General features: G+C 39.5%; 22 non-coding genes across 22 annotated transcripts; all 22 read right to left on the reverse strand.

The window, feature by feature from the left end:
• Positions 1-256: 256 nt before the first annotated feature.
• Positions 257-339, reverse strand: TRNAL-CAG (transfer RNA leucine (anticodon CAG)). The gene has a single exon. It is a non-coding gene; the product is annotated as a tRNA-Leu (tRNA).
• A 1349-nt stretch (positions 340-1688) lies between these two features.
• On the reverse strand, positions 1689-1771 carry TRNAL-CAG (transfer RNA leucine (anticodon CAG)). The gene has a single exon. It is a non-coding gene; the product is annotated as a tRNA-Leu (tRNA).
• A 2428-nt stretch (positions 1772-4199) lies between these two features.
• TRNAL-CAG (transfer RNA leucine (anticodon CAG)) lies at positions 4200-4282 on the reverse strand. Its single transcript has one exon. It is a non-coding gene; the product is annotated as a tRNA-Leu (tRNA).
• Positions 4283-5873: 1591 nt separating this feature from the next.
• Positions 5874-5956, reverse strand: TRNAL-CAG (transfer RNA leucine (anticodon CAG)). The gene has a single exon. It is a non-coding gene; the product is annotated as a tRNA-Leu (tRNA).
• Positions 5957-6469: 513 nt separating this feature from the next.
• On the reverse strand, positions 6470-6552 carry TRNAL-AAG (transfer RNA leucine (anticodon AAG)). The gene has a single exon. It is a non-coding gene; the product is annotated as a tRNA-Leu (tRNA).
• A 996-nt stretch (positions 6553-7548) lies between these two features.
• On the reverse strand, positions 7549-7631 carry TRNAL-CAG (transfer RNA leucine (anticodon CAG)). The gene has a single exon. It is a non-coding gene; the product is annotated as a tRNA-Leu (tRNA).
• A 754-nt stretch (positions 7632-8385) lies between these two features.
• Positions 8386-8468, reverse strand: TRNAL-AAG (transfer RNA leucine (anticodon AAG)). The gene has a single exon. It is a non-coding gene; the product is annotated as a tRNA-Leu (tRNA).
• Positions 8469-9028: 560 nt separating this feature from the next.
• Positions 9029-9111, reverse strand: TRNAL-AAG (transfer RNA leucine (anticodon AAG)). Its single transcript has one exon. It is a non-coding gene; the product is annotated as a tRNA-Leu (tRNA).
• Positions 9112-9623: 512 nt separating this feature from the next.
• TRNAL-CAG (transfer RNA leucine (anticodon CAG)) lies at positions 9624-9706 on the reverse strand. Its single transcript has one exon. It is a non-coding gene; the product is annotated as a tRNA-Leu (tRNA).
• Positions 9707-11297: 1591 nt separating this feature from the next.
• TRNAL-CAG (transfer RNA leucine (anticodon CAG)) lies at positions 11298-11380 on the reverse strand. The gene has a single exon. It is a non-coding gene; the product is annotated as a tRNA-Leu (tRNA).
• A 755-nt stretch (positions 11381-12135) lies between these two features.
• TRNAL-AAG (transfer RNA leucine (anticodon AAG)) lies at positions 12136-12218 on the reverse strand. The gene has a single exon. It is a non-coding gene; the product is annotated as a tRNA-Leu (tRNA).
• A 1107-nt stretch (positions 12219-13325) lies between these two features.
• On the reverse strand, positions 13326-13408 carry TRNAL-CAG (transfer RNA leucine (anticodon CAG)). The gene has a single exon. It is a non-coding gene; the product is annotated as a tRNA-Leu (tRNA).
• A 767-nt stretch (positions 13409-14175) lies between these two features.
• TRNAL-AAG (transfer RNA leucine (anticodon AAG)) lies at positions 14176-14258 on the reverse strand. Its single transcript has one exon. It is a non-coding gene; the product is annotated as a tRNA-Leu (tRNA).
• Positions 14259-15012: 754 nt separating this feature from the next.
• On the reverse strand, positions 15013-15095 carry TRNAL-AAG (transfer RNA leucine (anticodon AAG)). The gene has a single exon. It is a non-coding gene; the product is annotated as a tRNA-Leu (tRNA).
• Positions 15096-15849: 754 nt separating this feature from the next.
• Positions 15850-15932, reverse strand: TRNAL-AAG (transfer RNA leucine (anticodon AAG)). The gene has a single exon. It is a non-coding gene; the product is annotated as a tRNA-Leu (tRNA).
• Positions 15933-16686: 754 nt separating this feature from the next.
• On the reverse strand, positions 16687-16769 carry TRNAL-AAG (transfer RNA leucine (anticodon AAG)). Its single transcript has one exon. It is a non-coding gene; the product is annotated as a tRNA-Leu (tRNA).
• A 1575-nt stretch (positions 16770-18344) lies between these two features.
• TRNAL-CAG (transfer RNA leucine (anticodon CAG)) lies at positions 18345-18427 on the reverse strand. Its single transcript has one exon. It is a non-coding gene; the product is annotated as a tRNA-Leu (tRNA).
• Positions 18428-18939: 512 nt separating this feature from the next.
• Positions 18940-19022, reverse strand: TRNAL-CAG (transfer RNA leucine (anticodon CAG)). The gene has a single exon. It is a non-coding gene; the product is annotated as a tRNA-Leu (tRNA).
• A 512-nt stretch (positions 19023-19534) lies between these two features.
• Positions 19535-19617, reverse strand: TRNAL-CAG (transfer RNA leucine (anticodon CAG)). Its single transcript has one exon. It is a non-coding gene; the product is annotated as a tRNA-Leu (tRNA).
• Positions 19618-20129: 512 nt separating this feature from the next.
• Positions 20130-20212, reverse strand: TRNAL-AAG (transfer RNA leucine (anticodon AAG)). The gene has a single exon. It is a non-coding gene; the product is annotated as a tRNA-Leu (tRNA).
• A 993-nt stretch (positions 20213-21205) lies between these two features.
• TRNAL-CAG (transfer RNA leucine (anticodon CAG)) lies at positions 21206-21288 on the reverse strand. The gene has a single exon. It is a non-coding gene; the product is annotated as a tRNA-Leu (tRNA).
• A 512-nt stretch (positions 21289-21800) lies between these two features.
• On the reverse strand, positions 21801-21883 carry TRNAL-CAG (transfer RNA leucine (anticodon CAG)). The gene has a single exon. It is a non-coding gene; the product is annotated as a tRNA-Leu (tRNA).
• Between the last annotated feature and the right edge of the window lie 1102 nt (positions 21884-22985).

The following is a 22985-nucleotide window of genomic DNA, read 5'->3' on the forward strand; positions in this document are numbered from 1 at the left end:
CACTCAAGTAAGCAGAGGAATCGGTATTGTCTTACATAGTTTACTTAAATATGAGTATTCAAAAGTGGGATTTAAATCCACGCCTTCACGAGAGACTGCTCGGTCATCCTATCCTACACAAATAAGAAAACTTTCAAGATTGGATGCCAAGCCAGTCATCTGAAGAGTCTAACATTTTGGGGCGTGTTTTGGCATAGTGGGTTTTTTCACTAGCGCTGTCGGAATGACATTGCAGTGTGTTTAATAAAAATTGTATTGTCAGAAGTGGGATTTGAACCCACGCCTCCAGGGGAGACTGCGACCTGAACGCAGCACCTTAGACCGCTCAGCCATCCTGACTTATAGAAAAGCCAAGCCTTTCAGAAATGGAAGAAAAAACCGTCATGTTAAGGGTCCAGTTTTTAGGAATTTAAAATAGAAAGATTAGAACTGTTTCTTGTCCATTTCCATCATGTAGTTATTGGTTTATGATTAACAGTGCTGTAACAAAGAGGTCCTGAAGAACCCTTGTTCTTGCTTTAACCTGAAAATACAGAAAAACTACCCTGGGAGGTACCCAGCAGTAGTTTAGTGGAGTTCCATTCTCTATAACATTCACTCAAGTAAGCAGAGGAATCGGTATTGTCTAACATAGTTTACTTAAATATGAGTATTCAAAAGTGGGATTTAAATCCACGCCTTCACGAGAGACTGCTCGGTCATCCTATCCTACACAAATAAGAAAACTTTCAAGATTGGATGCCAAGCCAGTCATCTGAAGAGTCTAACATTTTGGGGCGTGTTTTGGCATAGTGGGTTTTTTCACTAGCGCTGTCGGAATGACATTGCAGTGTGTTTAAGAAAAGTTGTATTGTCAGAAGTGGGATTTGAACCCACGCCTCCAGGGGAGACTGTGACCTTAACGCAGCACCTTAGACCGCTCGGCCATCCTGACTTATAGAAAAGCCAAGCCTTTCAGATATGGAAGAAAAAACCGTCATGTTAAGGGTCCAGTTTTTGGGAATTTAAAATAGAAAGATTAGAACTGTTTCTTGTCCATTTCCATCATGTAGTTATTGGTTTATGATTAACAGTGCTGTAACAAAGAGGTCCTGAAGAACCCTTGTTCTTGCTTTAACCTGAAAATACAGAAAAACTACCCTGGGAGGTACCCAGCAGTAGTTTAGTGGAGTTCCATTCTCTATAACATTCACTCAAGTAAGCAGAGGAATCTGTATTGTCTTACATAGTTACTTAAATATGAAATAGAAAATAGAAAGATTAGTACTGTTTCTTGTCCATTTCCATCATGTAGTTATTGGTTTATGATTAACAGTGCTGTAAAAAAGAGGTCCTGAAGAACCCTTGTTCTTGCTTTAACCTGAAAATACAGAAAAACTACCCTGGGAGGTACCCAGCATTAGTTTAGTGGAGTTCCATTCTCTATAACATTCACTCAAGTAAGCAGAGGAATCGGTATTGTCTTACATAGTTTACTTAAATATGAGTATTCAAAAGTGGGATTTAAATCCACGCCTTCACGAGAGACTGCTCGGTCATCCTATCCTACACAAATAAGAAAACTTTCAAGATTGGATGCCAAGCCAGTCATCTGAAGAGTCTAACATTTTGGGGCGTGTTTTGGCATAGTGGGTTTTTTCACTAGCGCTGTCGGAATGACATTGCAGTGTGTTTAATAAAAATTGTATTGTCAGAAGTGGGATTTGAACCCACGCCTCCAGGGGAGACTGCGACCTGAACGCAGCACCTTAGACCGCTCAGCCATCCTGACTTATAGAAAAGCCAAGCCTTTCAGAAATGGAAGAAAAAACCGTCATGTTAAGGGTCCAGTTTTTAGGAATTTAAAATAGAAAGATTAGAACTGTTTCTTGTCCATTTCCATCATGTAGTTATTGGTTTATGATTAACAGTGCTGTAACAAAGAGGTCCTGAAGAACCCTTGTTCTTGCTTTAACCTGAAAATACAGAAAAACTACCCTGGGAGGTACCCAGCAGTAGTTTAGTGGAGTTCCATTCTCTATAACATTCACTCAAGTAAGCAGAGGAATCGGTATTGTCTAACATAGTTTACTTAAATATGAGTATTCAAAAGTGGGATTTAAATCCACGCCTTCACGAGAGACTGCTCGGTCATCCTATCCTACACAAATAAGAAAACTTTCAAGATTGGATGCCAAGCCAGTCATCTGAAGAGTCTAACATTTTGGGGCGTGTTTTGGCATAGTGGGTTTTTTCACTAGCGCTGTCGGAATGACATTGCAGTGTGTTTAAGAAAAGTTGTATTGTCAGAAGTGGGATTTGAACCCACGCCTCCAGGGGAGACTGTGACCTTAACGCAGCACCTTAGACCGCTCGGCCATCCTGACTTATAGAAAAGCCAAGCCTTTCAGATATGGAAGAAAAAACCGTCATGTTAAGGGTCCAGTTTTTGGGAATTTAAAATAGAAAGATTAGAACTGTTTCTTGTCCATTTCCATCATGTAGTTATTGGTTTATGATTAACAGTGCTGTAACAAAGAGGTCCTGAAGAACCCTTGTTCTTGCTTTAACCTGAAAATACAGAAAAACTACCCTGGGAGGTACCCAGCAGTAGTTTAGTGGAGTTCCATTCTCTATAACATTCACTCAAGTAAGCAGAGGAATCTGTATTGTCTTACATAGTTACTTAAATATGAAATAGAAAATAGAAAGATTAGTACTGTTTCTTGTCCATTTCCATCATGTAGTTATTGGTTTATGATTAACAGTGCTATAAAAAAGAGGTCCTGAAGAACCCTTGTTCTTGCTTTAACCTGAAAATACAGAAAAACTACCCTGGGAGGTACCCAGCAGTAGTTTAGTGGAGTTCCATTCTCTATAACATTCACTCAAGTAAGCAGAGGAATCGGTATTGTCTTACATAGTTTACTTAAATATGAGTATTCAAAAGTGGGATTTAAATCCACGCCTTCACGAGAGACTGCTCGGTCATCCTATCCTACACAAATAAGAAAACTTTCAAGATTGGATGCCAAGCCAGTCATCTGAAGAGTCTAACATTTTGGGGCGTGTTTTGGCATAGTGGGTTTTTTCACTAGCGCTGTCGGAATGACATTGCAGTGTGTTTAATAAAAGTTGTATTGTCAGAACTGGGATTTGAACCCACGCCTCCAGGGGAGACTGCGACCTTAACGCAGCGCCTTAGACCGCTCGGCCATCCTGACTTATAGAAAAGCCAAGCCTTTCAGAAATGGAAGAAAAAACCGTCATGTTAAGGGTCCAGTTTTTGGGAATTTAAAATAGAAAGATTAGAACTGTTTCTTGTCCATTTCCATCATGTAGTTATTGGTTTATGATTAACAGTGCTGTAACAAAGAGGTCCTGAAGAACCCTTGTTCTTGCTTTAACCTGAAAATACAGAAAAACTACCCTGGGAGGTACCCAGCAGTAGTTTAGTGGAGTTCCATTCTCTATAACATTCACTCAAGTAAGCAGAGGAATCTGTATTGTCTTACATAGTTACTTAAATATGAAATAGAAAATAGAAAGATTAGTACTGTTTCTTGTCCATTTCCATCATGTAGTTATTGGTTTATGATTAACAGTGCTGTAAAAAAGAGGTCCTGAAGAACCCTTGTTCTTGCTTTAACCTGAAAATACAGAAAAACTACCCTGGGAGGTACCCAGCAGTAGTTTAGTAGAGTTCCATTCTCTATAACATTCACTCAAGTAAGCAGAGGAATCTGTATTGTCTTACATAGTTACTTAAATATGAAATAGAAAATAGAAAGATTAGTACTGTTTCTTGTCCATTTCCATCATGTAGTTATTGGTTTATGATTAACAGTGCTGTAAAAAAGAGGTCCTGAAGAACCCTTGTTCTTGCTTTAACCTGAAAATACAGAAAAACTACCCTGGGAGGTACCCAGCAGTAGTTTAGTGGAGTTCCATTCTCTATAACATTCACTCAAGTAAGCAGAGGAATCGGTATTGTCTTACATAGTTTACTTAAATATGAGTATTCAAAAGTAGGATTTAAATCCACGCCTTCACGAGAGACTGCTCGGTCATCCTATCCTACACAAATAAGAAAACTTTCAAGATTGGATGCCAAGCCAGTCATCTGAAGAGTCTAACATTTTGGGGCATGTTTTGGCATAGTGGGTTTTTTCACTAGCGCTGTCGGAATGACATTGCAGTGTGTTTAATAAAAGTTGTATTGTCAGAAGTGGGATTTGAACCCACGCCTCCAGGGGAGACTGCGACCTGAACGCAGCGCCTTAGACCACTCGGCCATCCTGACTTATAGAAAAGCCAAGCCTTTCAGAAATGGAAGAAAAAACCGTCATGTTAAGGGTCCAGTTTTTGGGAATTTAAAATAGAAAGATTAGAACTGTTTCTTGTCCATTTCCATCATGTAGTTATTGGTTTATGATTAACAGTGCTGTAACAAAGAGGTCCTGAAGAACCCTTGTTCTTGCTTTAACCTGAAAATACAGAAAAACTACCCTGGGAGGTACCCAGCAGTAGTTTAGTGGAGTTCCATTCTCTATAACATTCACTCAAGTAAGCAGAGGAATCGGTATTGTCTTACATAGTTTACTTAAATATGAGTATTCAAAAGTGGGATTTAAATCCACGCCTTCACGAGAGACTGCTCGGTCATCCTATCCTACACAAATAAGAAAACTTTCAAGATTGGATGCCAAGCCAGTCATCTGAAGAGTCTAACATTTTGGGGCGTGTTTTGGCATAGTGGGTTTTTTCACTAGCGCTGTCGGAATGACATTGCAGTGTGTTTAATAAAAGTTGTATTGTCAGAACTGGGATTTGAACCCACGCCTCCAGGGGAGACTGCGACCTTAACGCAGCGCCTTAGACCGCTCGGCCATCCTGACTTATAGAAAAGCCAAGCCTTTCAGAAATGGAAGAAAAAACCGTCATGTTAAGGGTCCAGTTTTTGGGAATTTAAAATAGAAAGATTAGAACTGTTTCTTGTCCATTTCCATCATGTAGTTATTGGTTTATGATTAACAGTGCTGTAACAAAGAGGTCCTGAAGAACCCTTGTTCTTGCTTTAACCTGAAAATACAGAAAAACTACCCTGGGAGGTACCCAGCAGTAGTTTAGTGGAGTTCCATTCTCTATAACATTCACTCAAGTAAGCAGAGGAATCTGTATTGTCTTACATAGTTACTTAAATATGAAATAGAAAATAGAAAGATTAGTACTGTTTCTTGTCCATTTCCATCATGTAGTTATTGGTTTATGATTAACAGTGCTGTAAAAAAGAGGTCCTGAAGAACCCTTGTTCTTGCTTTAACCTGAAAATACAGAAAAACTACCCTGGGAGGTACCCAGCAGTAGTTTAGTAGAGTTCCATTCTCTATAACATTCACTCAAGTAAGCAGAGGAATCTGTATTGTCTTACATAGTTACTTAAATATGAAATAGAAAATAGAAAGATTAGTACTGTTTCTTGTCCATTTCCATCATGTAGTTATTGGTTTATGATTAACAGTGCTGTAAAAAAGAGGTCCTGAAGAACCCTTGTTCTTGCTTTAACCTGAAAATACAGAAAAACTACCCTGGGAGGTACCCAGCAGTAGTTTAGTGGAGTTCCATTCTCTATAACATTCACTCAAGTAAGCAGAGGAATCGGTATTGTCTTACATAGTTTACTTAAATATGAGTATTCAAAAGTAGGATTTAAATCCACGCCTTCACGAGAGACTGCTCGGTCATCCTATCCTACACAAATAAGAAAACTTTCAAGATTGGATGCCAAGCCAGTCATCTGAAGAGTCTAACATTTTGGGGCATGTTTTGGCATAGTGGGTTTTTTCACTAGCGCTGTCGGAATGACATTGCAGTGTGTTTAATAAAAGTTGTATTGTCAGAAGTGGGATTTGAACCCACGCCTCCAGGGGAGACTGCGACCTGAACGCAGCGCCTTAGACCACTCGGCCATCCTGACTTATAGAAAAGCCAAGCCTTTCAGAAATGGAAGAAAAAACCGTCATGTTAAGGGTCCAGTTTTTGGGAATTTAAAATAGAAAGATTAGAACTGTTTCTTGTCCATTTCCATCATGTAGTTATTGGTTTATGATTAACAGTGCTGTAACAAAGAGGTCCTGAAGAACCCTTGTTCTTGCTTTAACCTGAAAATACAGAAAAACTACCCTGGGAGGTACCCAGCAGTAGTTTAGTGGAGTTCCATTCTCTATAACATTCACTCAAGTAAGCAGAGGAATCGGTATTGTCTTACATAGTTTACTTAAATATGAGTATTCAAAAGTGGGATTTAAATCCACGCCTTCACGAGAGACTGCTCGGTCATCCTATCCTACACAAATAAGAAAACTTTCAAGATTGGATGCCAAGCCAGTCATCTGAAGAGTCTAACATTTTGGGGCGTGTTTTGGCATAGTGGGTTTTTTCACTAGCGCTGTCGGAAATGACATTGCAGTGTGTTTAAGAAAATATGTATTGTCAGAAGTGGGATTTGAACCCACGCCTCCAGGGGAGACTGCGACCTTAACGCAGCGCCTTAGACCGCTCGGCCATCCTGACTTATAGAAAAGCCAAGCCTTTCAGATATGGAAGAAAAAACCGTCATGTTAAGGGTCCAGTTTTTGGGAATTTAAAATAGAAAGATTAGAACTGTTTCTTGTCCATTTCCATCATGTAGTTATTGGTTTATCATTAACAGTGCTGTAACAAAGAGGTCCTGAAGAACCCTTGTTCTTGCTTTAACCTGAAAATACAGAAAAACTACCCTGGGAGGTACCCAGCAGTAGTTTAGTGGAGTTCCATTCTCTATAACATTCACTCAAGTAAGCAGAGGAATCTGTATTGTCTTACATAGTTACTTAAATATGAAATAGAAAATAGAAAGATTAGAACTGTTTCTTGTCCATTTCCATCATGTAGTTATTGGTTTATGATTAACAGTGCTGTAACAAAGAGGTCCTGAAGAACCCTTGTTCTTGCTTTAACCTGAAAATACAGAAAAACTACCCTGGGAGGTACCCAGCAGTAGTTTAGTGGAGTTCCATTCTCTATAACATTCACTCAAGTAAGCAGAGGAATCTGTATTGTCTTACATAGTTACTTAAATATGAAATAGAAAATAGAAAGATTAGTACTGTTTCTTGTCCATTTCCATCATGTAGTTATTGGTTTATGATTAACAGTGCTGTAAAAAAGAGGTCCTGAAGAACCCTTGTTCTTGCTTTAACCTGAAAATACAGAAAAACTACCCTGGGAGGTACCCAGCAGTAGTTTAGTGGAGTTCCATTCTCTATAACATTCACTCAAGTAAGCAGAGGAATCGGTATTGTCTTACATAGTTTACTTAAATATGAGTATTCAAAAGTGGGATTTAAATCCACGCCTTCACGAGAGACTGCTCGGTCATCCTATCCTACACAAATAAGAAAACTTTCAAGATTGGATGCCAAGCCAGTCATCTGAAGAGTCTAACATTTTGGGGCGTGTTTTGGCATAGTGGGTTTTTTCACTAGCGCTGTCGGAATGACATTGCAGTGTGTTTAAGAAAAGTTGTATTGTCAGAAGTGGGATTTGAACCCACGCCTCCAGGGGAGACTGCGACCTGAACGCAGCGCCTTAGACCGCTCGGCCATCCTGACTTATAGAAAAGCCAAGCCTTTCAGATATGGAAGAAAAAACCGTCATGTTAAGGGTCCAGTTTTTGGGAATTTAAAATAGAAAGATTAGAACTGTTTCTTGTCCATTTCCATCATGTAGTTATTGGTTTATGATTAACAGTGCTGTAACAAAGAGGTACTGAAGAACCCTTGTTCTTGCTTTAACCTGAAAATACAGAAAAACTACCCTGGGAGGTACCCAGCAGTAGTTTAGTGGAGTTCCATTCTCTATAACATTCACTCAAGTAAGCAGAGGAATCTGTATTGTCTTACATAGTTACTTAAATATGAAATAGAAAATTGAAAGATTAGTACTGTTTCTTGTCCATTTCCATCATGTAGTTATTGGTTTATGATTAACAGTGCTGTAAAAAAGAGGTCCTGAAGAACCCTTGTTCTTGCTTTAACCTGAAAATACAGAAAAACTACCCTGGGAGGTACCCAGCAGTAGTTTAGTGGAGTTCCATTCTCTATAACATTCACTCAAGTAAGCAGAGGAATCGGTATTGTCTTACATAGTTTACTTAAATATGAGTATTCAAAAGTGGGATTTAAATCCACGCCTTCACGAGAGACTGCTCGGTCATCCTATCCTACACAAATAAGAAAACTTTCAAGATTGGATGCCAAGCCAGTCATCTGAAGAGTCTAACATTTTGGGGCGTGTTTTGGCATAGTGGGTTTTTTCACTAGCGCTGTCGGAATGACATTGCAGTGTGTTTAAGAAAAGTTGTATTGTCAGAAGTGGGATTTGAACCCACGCCTCCAGGGGAGACTACGACCTTAACGCAGCGCCTTAGACCGCTCGGCCATCCTGACTTATAGAAAAGCCAAGCCTTTCAGATATGGAAGAAAAAACCGTCATGTTAAGGGTCCAGTTTTTGGGAATTTAAAATAGAAAGATTAGAACTGTTTCTTGTCCATTTCCATCATGTAGTTATTGGTTTATGATTAACAGTGCTGTAACAAAGAGGTCCTGAAGAACCCTTGTTCTTGCTTTAACCTGAAAATACAGAAAAACTACCCTGGGAGGTACCCAGCAGTAGTTTAGTGGAGTTCCATTCTCTATAACATTCACTCAAGTAAGCAGAGGAATCGGTATTGTCTTACATAGTTTACTTAAATATGAGTATTCAAAAGTGGGATTTAAATCCACACCTTCACGAGAGACTGCTCGGTCATCCTATCCTACACAAATAAGAAAACTTTCAAGATTGGATGCCAAGCCAGTCATCTGAAGAGTCTAACATTTTGGGGCGTGTTTTGGCATAGTGGGTTTTTTCACTAGCGCTGTCGGAATGACATTGCAGTGTGTTTAAGAAAAGTTGTATTGTCAGAAGTGGGATTTGACATTGCAGTGTGTTTAAGAAAAGTTGTATTGTCAGAAGTGGGATTTGAACCCACGCCTCCAGGGGAGCCTGCGACCTTAACGCAGCGCCTTAGACCGCTCGGCCATCCTGACTTATAGAAAAGCCAAGCCTTTCAGATATGGAAGAAAAAACCGTCATGTTAAGGGTCCAGTTTTTGGGAATTTAAAATAGAAAGATTAGAACTGTTTCTTGTCCATTTCCATCATGTAGTTATTGGTTTATGATTAACAGTGCTGTAAAAAAGAGGTCCTGAAGAACCCTTGTTCTTGCTTTAACCTGAAAATACAGAAAAACTACCCTGGGAGGTACCCAGCAGTAGTTTAGTGGAGTTCCATTCTCTATAACATTCACTCAAGTAAGCAGAGGAATCGGTATTGTCTTACATAGTTTACTTAAATATGAGTATTCAAAAGTGGGATTTAAATCCACGCCTTCACGAGAGACTGCTCGGTCATCCTATCCTACACAAATAAGAAAACTTTCAAGATTGGATGCCAAGCCAGTTATCTGAAGAGTCTAACATTTTGGGGCGTATTTTGGCATAGTGGGTTTTTTCACTAGCGCTGTCGGAATGACATTGCAGTGTGTTTAATAAAAATTGTATTGTCAGAAGTGGGATTTGAACCCACGCCTCCAGGGGAGACTGCGACCTGAACGCAGCGCCTTAGACCGCTCGGCCATCCTGACTTATAGAAAAGCCAAGCCTTTCAGATATGGAAGAAAAAACCGTCATGTTAAGGGTCCAGTTTTTGGGAATTTAAAATAGAAAGATTAGAACTGTTTCTTGTCCATTTCCATCATGTAGTTATTGGTTTATGATTAACAGTGCTGTAACAAAGAGGTACTGAAGAACCCTTGTTCTTGCTTTAACCTGAAAATACAGAAAAACTACCCTGGGAGGTACCCAGCAGTAGTTTAGTGGAGTTCCATTCTCTATAACATTCACTCAAGTAAGCAGAGGAATCTGTATTGTCTTACATAGTTACTTAAATATGAAATAGAAAATTGAAAGATTAGTACTGTTTCTTGTCCATTTCCATCATGTAGTTATTGGTTTATGATTAACAGTGCTGTAAAAAAGAGGTCCTGAAGAACCCTTGTTCTTGCTTTAACCTGAAAATACAGAAAAACTACCCTGGGAGGTACCCAGCAGTAGTTTAGTGGAGTTCCATTCTCTATAACATTCACTCAAGTAAGCAGAGGAATCGGTATTGTCTTACATAGTTTACTTAAATATGAGTATTCAAAAGTGGGATTTAAATCCACGCCTTCACGAGAGACTGCTCGGTCATCCTATCCTACACAAATAAGAAAACTTTCAAGATTGGATGCCAAGCCAGTCATCTGAAGAGTCTAACATTTTGGGGCGTGTTTTGGCATAGTGGGTTTTTTCACTAGCGCTGTCGGAATGACATTGCAGTGTGTTTAAGAAAAGTTGTATTGTCAGAAGTGGGATTTGAACCCACGCCTCCAGGGGAGACTACGACCTTAACGCAGCACCTTAGACCGCTCGGCCATCCTGACTTATAGAAAAGCCAAGCCTTTCAGATATGGAAGAAAAAACCGTCATGTTAAGGGTCCAGTTTTTGGGAATTTAAAATAGAAAGATTAGAACTGTTTCTTGTCCATTTCCATCATGTAGTTATTGGTTTATGATTAACAGTGCTGTAACAAAGAGGTCCTGAAGAACCCTTGTTCTTGCTTTAACCTGAAAATACAGAAAAACTACCCTGGGAGGTACCCAGCAGTAGTTTAGTGGAGTTCCATTCTCTATAACATTCACTCAAGTAAGCAGAGGAATCTGTATTGTCTTACATAGTTACTTAAATATGAAATAGAAAATAGAAAGATTAGTACTGTTTCTTGTCCATTTCCATCATGTAGTTATTGGTTTATGATTAACAGTGCTGTAAAAAAGAGGTCCTGAAGAACCCTTGTTCTTGCTTTAACCTGAAAATACAGAAAAACTACCCTGGGAGGTACCCAGCAGTAGTTTAGTGGAGTTCCATTCTCTATAACATTCACTCAAGTAAGCAGAGGAATCGGTATTGTCTTACATAGTTTACTTAAATATGAGTATTCAAAAGTGGGATTTAAATCCACGCCTTCACGAGAGACTGCTCGGTCATCCTATCCTACACAAATAAGAAAACTTTCAAGATTGGATGCCAAGCCAGTTATCTGAAGAGTCTAACATTTTGGGGCGTATTTTGGCATAGTGGGTTTTTTCACTAGCGCTGTCGGAATGACATTGCAGTGTGTTTAATAAAAATTGTATTGTCAGAAGTGGGATTTGAACCCACGCCTCCAGGGGAGACTGCGACCTGAACGCAGCGCCTTAGACCGCTCGGCCATCCTGACTTATAGAAAAGCCAAGCCTTTCAGATATGGAAGAAAAAACCGTCATGTTAAGGGTCCAGTTTTTGGGAATTTAAAATAGAAAGATTAGAACTGTTTCTTGTCCATTTCCATCATGTAGTTATTGGTTTATGATTAACAGTGCTGTAACAAAGAGGTACTGAAGAACCCTTGTTCTTGCTTTAACCTGAAAATACAGAAAAACTACCCTGGGAGGTACCCAGCAGTAGTTTAGTGGAGTTCCATTCTCTATAACATTCACTCAAGTAAGCAGAGGAATCTGTATTGTCTTACATAGTTACTTAAATATGAAATAGAAAATTGAAAGATTAGTACTGTTTCTTGTCCATTTCCATCATGTAGTTATTGGTTTATGATTAACAGTGCTGTAAAAAAGAGGTCCTGAAGAACCCTTGTTCTTGCTTTAACCTGAAAATACAGAAAAACTACCCTGGGAGGTACCCAGCAGTAGTTTAGTGGAGTTCCATTCTCTATAACATTCACTCAAGTAAGCAGAGGAATCGGTATTGTCTTACATAGTTTACTTAAATATGAGTATTCAAAAGTGGGATTTAAATCCACGCCTTCACGAGAGACTGCTCGGTCATCCTATCCTACACAAATAAGAAAACTTTCAAGATTGGATGCCAAGCCAGTCATCTGAAGAGTCTAACATTTTGGGGCGTGTTTTGGCATAGTGGGTTTTTTCACTAGCGCTGTCGGAAATGACATTGCAGTGTGTTTAAGAAAATATGTATTGTCAGAAGTGGGATTTGAACCCACGCCTCCAGTGGAGACTGCGACCTTAACACAGCGCCTTAGACCGCTCGGCCATCCTGACTTATAGAAAAGCCAAGCCTTTCAGATATGGAAGAAAAAACCGTCATGTTAAGGGTCCAGTTTTTGGGAATTTAAAATAGAAAGATTAGAACTGTTTCTTGTCCATTTCCATCATGTAGTTATTGGTTTATGATTAACAGTGCTGTAACAAAGAGGTCCTGAAGAACCCTTGTTCTTGCTTTAACCTGAAAATACAGAAAAACTACCCTGGGAGGTACCCAGCAGTAGTTTAGTGGAGTTCCATTCTCTATAACATTCACTCAAGTAAGCAGAGGAATCGGTATTGTCTTACATAGTTTTCTTAAATATGAGTATTCAAAAGAGGGATTTAAATCCACGCCTTCACGAGAGACTGCTCGGTCATCCTATCCTACACAAATAAGAAAACTTTCAAGATTGGATGCCAAGCCAGTCATCTGAAGAGTCTAAAATTTTGGGGCGTGTTTTGGCATAGTGGGTTTTTTCACTAGCGCTGTCGGAATGACATTGCAGTGTGTTTAATAAAAGTTGTATTGTCAGAAGTGGGATTTGAACTCACGCCTCCAGGGGAGACTGTGACCTTAACGCAGCGCCTTAGACCGCTCGGCCATCCTGACTTATAGAAAAGCCAAGCCTTTCAGATATGGAAGAAAAAACCGTCATGTTAAGGGTCCAGTTTTTGGGAATTTAAAATAGAAAGATTAGAACTGTTTCTTGTCCATTTCCATCATGTAGTTATTGGTTTATGATTAACAGTGCTGTAAAAAAGAGGTCCTGAAGAACCCTTGTTCTTGCTTTAACCTGAAAATACAGAAAAACTACCCTGGGAGGTACCCAGCAGTAGTTTAGTGGAGTTCCATTCTCTATAACATTCACTCAAGTAAGCAGAGGAATCGGTATTGTCTTACATAGTTTACTTAAATATGAGTATTCAAAAGTGGGATTTAAATCCACGCCTTCACGAGAGACTGCTCGGTCATCCTATCCTACACAAATAAGAAAACTTTCAAGATTGGATGCCAAGCCAGTTATCTGAAGAGTCTAACATTTTGGGGCGTATTTTGGCATAGTGGGTTTTTTCACTAGCGCTGTCGGAATGACATTGCAGTGTGTTTAATAAAAATTGTATTGTCAGAAGTGGGATTTGAACCCACGCCTCCAGGGGAGACTGCGACCTGAACGCAGCGCCTTAGACCACTCGGCCATCCTGACTTATAGAAAAGCCAAGCCTTTCAGATATGGAAGAAAAAACCGTCATGTTAAGGGTCCAGTTTTTGGGAATTTAAAATAGAAAGATTAGAACTGTTTCTTGTCCATTTCCATCATGTAGTTATTGGTTTATGATTAACAGTGCTGTAACAAAGAGGTACTGAAGAACCCTTGTTCTTGCTTTAACCTGAAAATACAGAAAAACTACCCTGGGAGGTACCCAGCAGTAGTTTAGTGGAGTTCCATTCTCTATAACATTCACTCAAGTAAGCAGAGGAATCTGTATTGTCTTACATAGTTTACTTAAATATGAGTATTCAAAAGTGGGATTTAAATCCACGACTTCACGAGAGACTGCTCGGTCATCCTATCCTACACAAATAAGAAAACTTTCAAGATTGGATGCCAAGCCAGTCATCTGAACCCTTGTTCTTGCTTTAACCTGAAAATACAGAAAAACTACCCTGGGAGGTACCCAGCAGTAGTTTAGTGGAGTTCCATTCTCTATAACATTCACTCAAGTAAGCAGAGGAATCGGTATTGTCTTACATAGTTTACTTAAATATGAGTATTCAAAAGTAGGATTTAAATCCACGCCTTCACGAGAGACTGCTCGGTCATCCTATCCTACACAAATAAGAAAATCTTTAAGATTGGATGCCAAGCCAGTCATCTGAAGAGTCTAACATTTTGGGGCATGTTTTGGCATAGTGGGTTTTTTCACTAGCGCTGTCGGAATGACATTGCAGTGTGTTTAAGAAAAGTTGTATTGTCAGAAGTGGGATTTGAACCCACACCTCCAGGGGAGACTGCGACCTTAACGCAGCGCCTTAGACCGCTCGGCCATCCTGACTTATAGAAAAGCCAAGCCTTTCAGATATGGAAGAAAAAACCGTCATGTTAAGGGTCCAGTTTTTGGGAATTTAAAATAGAAAGATTAGAACTGTTTCTTGTCCATTTCCATCATGTAGTTATTGGTTTATGATTAACAGTGCTGTAACAAAGAGGTCCTGAAGAACCCTTGTTCTTGCTTTAACCTGAAAATACAGAAAAACTACCCTGGGAGGTACCCAGCAGTAGTTTAGTGGAGTTCCATTCTCTATAACATTCACTCAAGTAAGCAGAGGAATCTGTATTGTCTTACATAGTTACTTAAATATGAAATAGAAAATAGAAAGATTAGTACTGTTTCTTGTCCATTTCCATCATGTAGTTATTGGTTTATGATTAACAGTGCTGTAAAAAAGAGGTCCTGAAGAACCCTTGTTCTTGCTTTAACCTGAAAATACAGAAAAACTACCCTGGGAGGTACCCAGCAGTAGTTTAGTGGAGTTCCATTCTCTATAACATTCACTCAAGTAAGCAGAGGAATCGGTATTGTCTTACATAGTTTACTTAAATATGAGTATTCAAAAGTAGGATTTAAATCCACGCCTTCACGAGAGACTGCTCGGTCATCCTATCCTACACAAATAAGAAAATCTTTAAGATTGGATGCCAAGCCAGTCATCTGAAGAGTCTAACATTTTGGGGCATGTTTTGGCATAGTGGGTTTTTTCACTAGCGCTGTCGGAATGACATTGCAGTGTGTTTAAGAAAAGTTGTATTGTCAGAAGTGGGATTTGAACCCACACCTCCAGGGGAGACTGCGACCTTAACGCAGCGCCTTAGACCGCTCGGCCATCCTGACTTATAGAAAAGCCAAGCCTTTCAGATATGGAAGAAAAAACCGTCATGTTAAGGGTCCAGTTTTTGGGAATTTAAAATAGAAAGATTAGAACTGTTTCTTGTCCATTTCCATCATGTAGTTATTGGTTTATGATTAACAGTGCTGTAACAAAGAGGTCCTGAAGAACCCTTGTTCTTGCTTTAACCTGAAAATACAGAAAAACTACCCTGGGAGGTACCCAGCAGTAGTTTAGTGGAGTTCCATTCTCTATAACATTCACTCAAGTAAGCAGAGGAATCTGTATTGTCTTACATAGTTACTTAAATATGAAATAGAAAATAGAAAGATTAGTACTGTTTCTTGTCCATTTCCATCATGTAGTTATTGGTTTATGATTAACAGTGCTGTAAAAAAGAGGTCCTGAAGAACCCTTGTTCTTGCTTTAACCTGAAAATACAGAAAAACTACCCTGGGAGGTACCCAGCAGTAGTTTAGTGGAGTTCCATTCTCTATAACATTCACTCAAGTAAGCAGAGGAATCGGTATTGTCTTACATAGTTTACTTAAATATGAGTATTCAAAAGTAGGATTTAAATCCACGCCTTCACGAGAGACTGCTCGGTCATCCTATCCTACACAAATAAGAAAACTTTCAAGATTGGATGCCAAGCCAGTCATCTGAAGAGTCTAACATTTTGGGGCATGTTTTGGAATAGTGGGTTTTTTCACTAGCGCTGTCGGAATGACATTGCAGTGTGTTTAAGAAAAGTTGTATTGTCAGAAGTGGGATTTGAACCCACGCCTCCAGGGGGGACTGCGACCTTAACGCAGCGCCTTAGACCGCTCGGCCATCCTGACTTATAGAAAAGCCAAGCCTTTCAGATATGGAAGAAAAAACCGTCATGTTAAGGGTCCAGTTTTTGGGAATTTAAAATAGAAAGATTAGAACTGTTTCTTGTCCATTTCCATCATGTAGTTATTGGTTTATGATTAACAGTGCTGTAACAAAGAGGTCCTGAAGAACCCTTGTTCTTGCTTTAACCTGAAAATACAGAAAAACTACCCTGGGAGGTACCCAGCAGTAGTTTAGTGGAGTTCCATTCTCTATAACATTCACTCAAGTAAGCAGAGGAATCTGTATTGTCTTACATAGTTACTTAAATATGAAATAGAAAATAGAAAGATTAGTACTGTTTCTTGTCCATTTCCATCATGTAGTTATTGGTTTATGATTAACAGTGCTGTAAAAAAGAGGTCCTGAAGAACCCTTGTTCTTGCTTTAACCTGAAAGTACAGAAAAACTACCCTGGGAGGTACCCAGCAGTAGTTTAGTGGAGTTCCATTCTCTATAACATTCACTCAAGTAAGCAGAGGAATCGGTATTGTCTTACATAGTTTACTTAAATATGAGTATTCAAAAGTGGGATTTAAATCCACGCCTTCACGAGAGACTGCTCGGTCATCCTATCCTACACAAATAAGAAAACTTTCAAGATTGGATGCCAAGCCAGTCATCTGAAGAGTCTAACATTTTGGGGCGTGTTTTGGCATAGTGGGTTTTTTCACTAGCGCTGTCGGAATGACATTGCAGTGTGTTTAAGAAAAGTTGTATTGTCAGAAGTGGGATTTGAACCCACGCCTCCAGGGGAGACTGCGACCTTAACGCAGCGCCTTACACCACTCGGCCATCCTGACTTATAGAAAAGCCAAGCCTTTCAGATATGGAAGAAAAAACCGTCATGTTAAGGGTCCAGTTTTTGGGAATTTAAAATAGAAAGATTAGAACTGTTTCTTGTCCATTTCCATCATGTAGTTATTGGTTTATGATTAACAGTGCTGTAACAAAGAGGTCCTGAAGAACCCTTGTTCTTGCTTTAACCTGAAAATACAGAAAAACTACCCTGGGAGGTACCCAGCAGTAGTTTAGTGGAGTTCCATTCTCTATAACATTCACTCAAGTAAGCAGAGGAATCTGTATTGTCTTACATAGTTACTTAAATATGAAATAGAAAATAGAAAGATTAGTACTGTTTCTTGTCCATTTCCATCATGTAGTTATTGGTTTATGATTAACAGTGCTGTAAAAAAGAGGTCCTGAAGAACCCTTGTTCTTGCTTTAACCTGAAAATACAGAAAAACTACCCTGGGAGGTACCCAGCAGTAGTTTAGTGGAGTTCCATTCTCTATAACATTCACTCAAGTAAGCAGAGGAATCGGTATTGTCTTACATAGTTTACTTAAATATGAGTATTCAAAAGTGGGATTTAAATCCACGCCTTCACGAGAGACTGCTCGGTCATCCTATCCTACACAAATAAGAAAACTTTCAAGATTGGATGCCAAGCCAGTCATCTGAAGAGTCTAACATTTTGGGGCGTGTTTTTTCACTAGCGCTGTCGGAATGACATTGCAGTGTGTTTAATAAAAGTTGTATTGTCAGAAGTGGGATTTGAACCCACGCCTCCAGGGGAGACTGCCACCTGAACGCAGCGCCTTAGACCGCTCGGCCATCCTGACTTATAGAAAAGCCAAGCCTTTCAGAAATGGAAGAAAAAACCGTCATGTTAAGGGTCCAGTTTTTGGGAATTTAAAATAGAAAGATTAGAACTGTTTCTTGTCAATTTCCATCATGTAGTTATTGGTTTATGATTAACAGTGCTGTAACAAAGAGGTCCTGAAGAACCCTTGTTCTTGCTTAACCTGAAAATACAGAAAAACTACCCTGGGAGGTACCCAGCAGTAGTTTAGTGGAGTTCCATTCTCTATAACATTCACTCAAGTAAGCAGAGGAATCTGTATTGTCTTACATAGTTACTTAAATATGAAATAGAAAATAGAAAGATTAGTACTGTTTCTTGTCCATTTCCATCATGTAGTTATTGGTTTATGATTAACAGTGCTGTAAAAAAGAGGTCCTGAAGAACCCTTGTTCTTGCTTTAACCTGAAAATACAGAAAAACTACCCTGGGAGGTACCCAGCAGTAGTTTAGTGGAGCTCCATTCTCTATAACATTCACTCAAGTAAGCAGAGGAATCGGTATTGTCTTACATAGTTTACTTAAATATGAGTATTCAAAAGTGGGATTTAAATCCACGCCTTCACGAGAGACTGCTCGGTCATCCTATCCTACACAAATAAGAAAACTTTCAAGATTGGATGCCAAGCCAGTCATCTGAAGAGTCTAACATTTTGGGGTGTGTTTTGGCATAGTGGGTTTTTTCACTAGCGCTGTCGGAATGACATTGCAGTGTGTTTAAGAAAAGTTGTATTGTCAGAAGTGGGATTTGAACCCACGCCTCCAGGGGAGACTGCGACCTGAACGCAGCGCCTTAGACCGCTCGGCCATCCTGACTTATAGAAAAGCTAAGCCTTTCAGAAATGGAAGAAAAAACCGTCATGTTAAGGGTCCAGTTTTTGGGAATTTAAAATAGAAAGATTAGAACTGTTTCTTGTCCATTTCCATCATGTAGTTATTGGTTTATGATTAACAGTGCTGTAACAAAGAGGTCCTGAAGAACCCTTGTTCTTGCTTTAACCTGAAAATACAGAAAAACTACCCTGGGAGGTACCCAGCAGTAGTTTAGTGGAGTTCCATTCTCTATAACATTCACTCAAGTAAGCAGAGGAATCTGTATTGTCTTACATAGTTTACTTAAATATGAGTATTCAAAAGTGGGATTTAAATCCACGCCTTCACGAGAGACTGCTCGGTCATCCTATCCTACACAAATAAGAAAACTTTCAAGATTGGATGCCAAGCCAGTCATCTGAAGAGTCTAACATTTTGGGGTGTGTTTTGGCATAGTGGGTTTTTTCACTAGCGCTGTCGGAATGACATTGCAGTGTGTTTAATAAAAGTTGTATTGTCAGAAGTGGGATTTGAACCCACGCCTCCAGGGGAGACTGCGACCTGAACGCAGCGCCTTAGACCGCTCGGCCATCCTGACTTATAGAAAAGCCAAGCCTTTCAGAAATGGAAGAAAAAACCGTCATGTTAAGGGTCCAGTTTTTGGGAATTTAAAATAGAAAGATTAGAACTGTTTCTTGTCCATTTCCATCATGTAGTTATTGGTTTATGATTAACAGTGCTGTAACAAAGAGGTCCTGAAGAACCCTTGTTCTTGCTTTAACCTGAAAATACAGAAAAACTACCCTGGGAGGTACCCAGCAGTAGTTTAGTGGAGTTCCATTCTCTATAACATTCACTCAAGTAAGCAGAGGAATCGGTATTGTCTTACATAGTTTACTTAAATATGAGTATTCAAAAGTGGGATTTAAATCCACGCCTTCACGAGAGACTGCTCGGTCATCCTATCCTACACAAATAAGAAAACTTTCAAGATTGGATGCCAAGCCAGTCATCTGAAGAGTCTAACATTTTGGGGTGTGTTTTGGCATAGTGGGTTTTTTCACTAGCGCTGTCGGAATGACATTGCAGTGTGTTTAAGAAAAGTTGTATTGTCAGAAGTGGGATTTGAACCCACGCCTCCAGGGGAGACTGCGACCTGAACGCAGCGCCTTAGACCGCTCGGCCATCCTGACTTATAGAAAAGCCAAGCCTTTCAGAAATGGAAGAAAAAACCGTCATGTTAAGGGTCCAGTTTTTGGGAATTTAAAATAGAAAGATTAGAACTGTTTCTTGTCCATTTCCATCATGTAGTTATTGGTTTATGATTAACAGTGCTGTAACAAAGAGGTCCTGAAGAACCCTTGTTCTTGCTTTAACCTGAAAATACAGAAAAACTACCCTGGGAGGTACCCAGCAGTAGTTTAGTGGAGTTCCATTCTCTATAACATTCACTCAAGTAAGCAGAGGAATCTGTATTGTCTTACATAGTTTACTTAAATATGAGTATTCAAAAGTGGGATTTAAATCCACGCCTTCACGAGAGACTGCTCGGTCATCCTATCCTACACAAATAAGAAAACTTTCAAGATTGGATGCCAAGCCAGTCATCTGAAGAGTCTAACATTTTGGGGTGTGTTTTGGCATAGTGGGTTTTTTCACTAGCGCTGTCGGAATGACATTGCAGAGTGTTTAAGAAAAGTTGTATTGTCAGAAGTGGGATTTGAACCCACGCCTCCAGGGGAGACTGCGACCTTAACGCAGTGCCTTAGACCGCTCGGCCATCCTGACTTATAGAAAAGCCAAGCCTTTCAGATATGGAAGAAAAAACCGTCATGTTAAGGGTCCAGTTTTTGGGAATTTAAAATAGAAAGATTAGAACTGTTTCTTGTCCATTTCCATCATGTAGTTATTGGTTTATGATTAACAGTGCTGTAACAAAGAGGTCCTGAAGAACCCTTGTTCTTGCTTTAACCTGAAAATACAGAAAAACTACCCTGGGAGGTACCCAGCAGTAGTTTAGTGGAGTTCCATTCTCTATAACATTCACTCAAGTAAGCAGAGGAATCTGTATTGTCTTACATAGTTACTTAAATATGAAATAGAAAATAGAAAGATTAGTACTGTTTCTTGTCCATTTCCATCATGTAGTTATTGGTTTATGATTAATGCTGTAAAAAAGAGGTCCTGAAGAACCCTTGTTCTTGCTTTAACCTGAAAATACAGAAAAACTACCCTGGGAGGTACCCAGCAGTAGTTTAGTGGAGTTCCATTCTCTATAACATTCACTCAAGTAAGCAGAGGAATCTGTATTGTCTTACATAGTTACTTAAATATGAAATAGAAAATAGAAAGATTAGTACTGTTTCTTGTCCATTTCCATCATGTAGTTATTGGTTTATGATTAACAGTGCTGTAAAAAAGAGGTCCTGAAGAACCCTTGTTCTTGCTTTAACCTGAAAATACAGAAAAACTACCCTGGGAGGTACCCAGCAGTAGTTTAGTGGAGTTCCATTCTCTATAACATTCACTCAAGTAAGCAGAGGAATCTGTATTGTCTTACATAGTTTACTTAAATATGAGTATTCAAAAGTGGGATTTAAATCCACGCCTTCACGAGAGACTGCTCGGTCATCCTATCCTACACAAATAAGAAAACTTTCAAGATTGGATGCCAAGCCAGTCATCTGAAGAGTCTAACATTTTGGGGTGTGCTTTGGCATAGTGGGTTTTTTCACTAGCGCTGTCGGAATGACATTGCAGTGTGTTTAAGAAAAGTTGTATTGTCAGAAGTGGGATTTGAACCCACGCCTCCAGGGGAGACTGCGACCTGAACGCAGCGCCTTAGACCGCTCGGCCATCCTGACTTATAGAAAAGCCAAGCCTTTCAGAAATGGAAGAAAAACCCGTCATGTTAAGGGTCCAGTTTTTGGGAATTTAAAATAGAAAGATTAGAACTGTTTCTTGTCCATTTCCATCATGTAGTTATTGGTTTATGATTAACAGTGCTGTAACAAAGAGGTCCTGAAGAACCCTTGTTCTTGCTTTAACCTGAAAATACAGAAAAACTACCCTGGGAGGTACCCAGCAGTAGTTTAGTGGAGTTCCATTCTCTATAACATTCACTCAAGTAAGCAGAGGAATCTGTATTGTCTTACATAGTTTACTTAAATATGAGTATTCAAAAGTGGGATTTAAATCCACGCCTTCACGAGAGACTGCTCGGTCATCCTATCCTACACAAATAAGAAAACTTTCAAGATTGGATGCCAAGCCAGTCATCTGAAGAGTCTAACATTTTGGGGTGTGCTTTGGCATAGTGGGTTTTTTCACTAGCGCTGTCGGAATGACATTGCAGTGTGTTTAAGAAAAGTTGTATTGTCAGAAGTGGGATTTGAACCCACGCCTCCAGGGGAGACTGCGACCTGAACGCAGCGCCTTAGACCGCTCGGCCATCCTGACTTATAGAAAAGCCAAGCCTTTCAGAAATGGAAGAAAAACCCGTCATGTTAAGGGTCCAGTTTTTGGGAATTTAAAATAGAAAGATTAGAACTGTTTCTTGTCCATTTCCATCATGTAGTTATTGGTTTATGATTAACAGTGCTGTAACAAAGAGGTCCTGAAGAACCCTTGTTCTTGCTTTAACCTGAAAATACAGAAAAACTACCCTGGGAGGTACCCAGCAGTAGTTTAGTGGAGTTCCATTCTCTATAACATTCACTCAAGTAAGCAGAGGAATCTGTATTGTCTTACATAGTTTACTTAAATATGAGTATTCAAAAGTGGGATTTAAATCCACGCCTTCACGAGAGACTGCTCGGTCATCCTATCCTACACAAATAAGAAAACTTTCAAGATTGGATGCCAAGCCAGTCATCTGAAGAGTCTAACATTTTGGGGTGTGTTTTGGCATAGTGGGTTTTTTCACTAGCGCTGTCGGAATGACATTGCAGAGTGTTTAAGAAAAGTTGTATTGTCAGAAGTGGGATTTGAACCCACGCCTCCAGGGGAGGCTGTGACCTTAACGCAGCGCCTTAGACCGCTCGGCCATCCTGACTTATAGAAAAGCCAAGCCTTTCAGATATGGAAGAAAAAACCGTCATGTTAAGGGTCCAGTTTTTGGGAATTTAAAATAGAAAGATTAGAACTGTTTCTTGTCCATTTCCATCATGTAGTTATTGGTTTATGATTAACAGTGCTGTAACAAAGAGGTCCTGAAGAACCCTTGTTCTTGCTTTAACCTGAAAATACAGAAAAACTACCCTGGGAGGTACCCAGCAGTAGTTTAGTGGAGTTCCATTCTCTATAACATTCACTCAAGTAAGCAGAGGAATCTGTATTGTCTTACATAGTTACTTAAATATGAAATAGAAAATAGAAAGATTAGTACTGTTTCTTGTCCATTTCCATCATGTAGTTATTGGTTTATGATTAATGCTGTAAAAAAGAGGTCCTGAAGAACCCTTGTTCTTGCTTTAACCTGAAAATACAGAAAAACTACCCTGGGAGGTACCCAGCAGTAGTTTAGTGGAGTTCCATTCTCTATAACATTCACTCAAGTAAG

Source organism: Rhinoderma darwinii, chromosome 3, assembly GCF_050947455.1.
Source record: "Rhinoderma darwinii isolate aRhiDar2 chromosome 3, aRhiDar2.hap1, whole genome shotgun sequence".
NCBI classification, from domain to species: domain Eukaryota; kingdom Metazoa; phylum Chordata; class Amphibia; order Anura; family Rhinodermatidae; genus Rhinoderma; species Rhinoderma darwinii.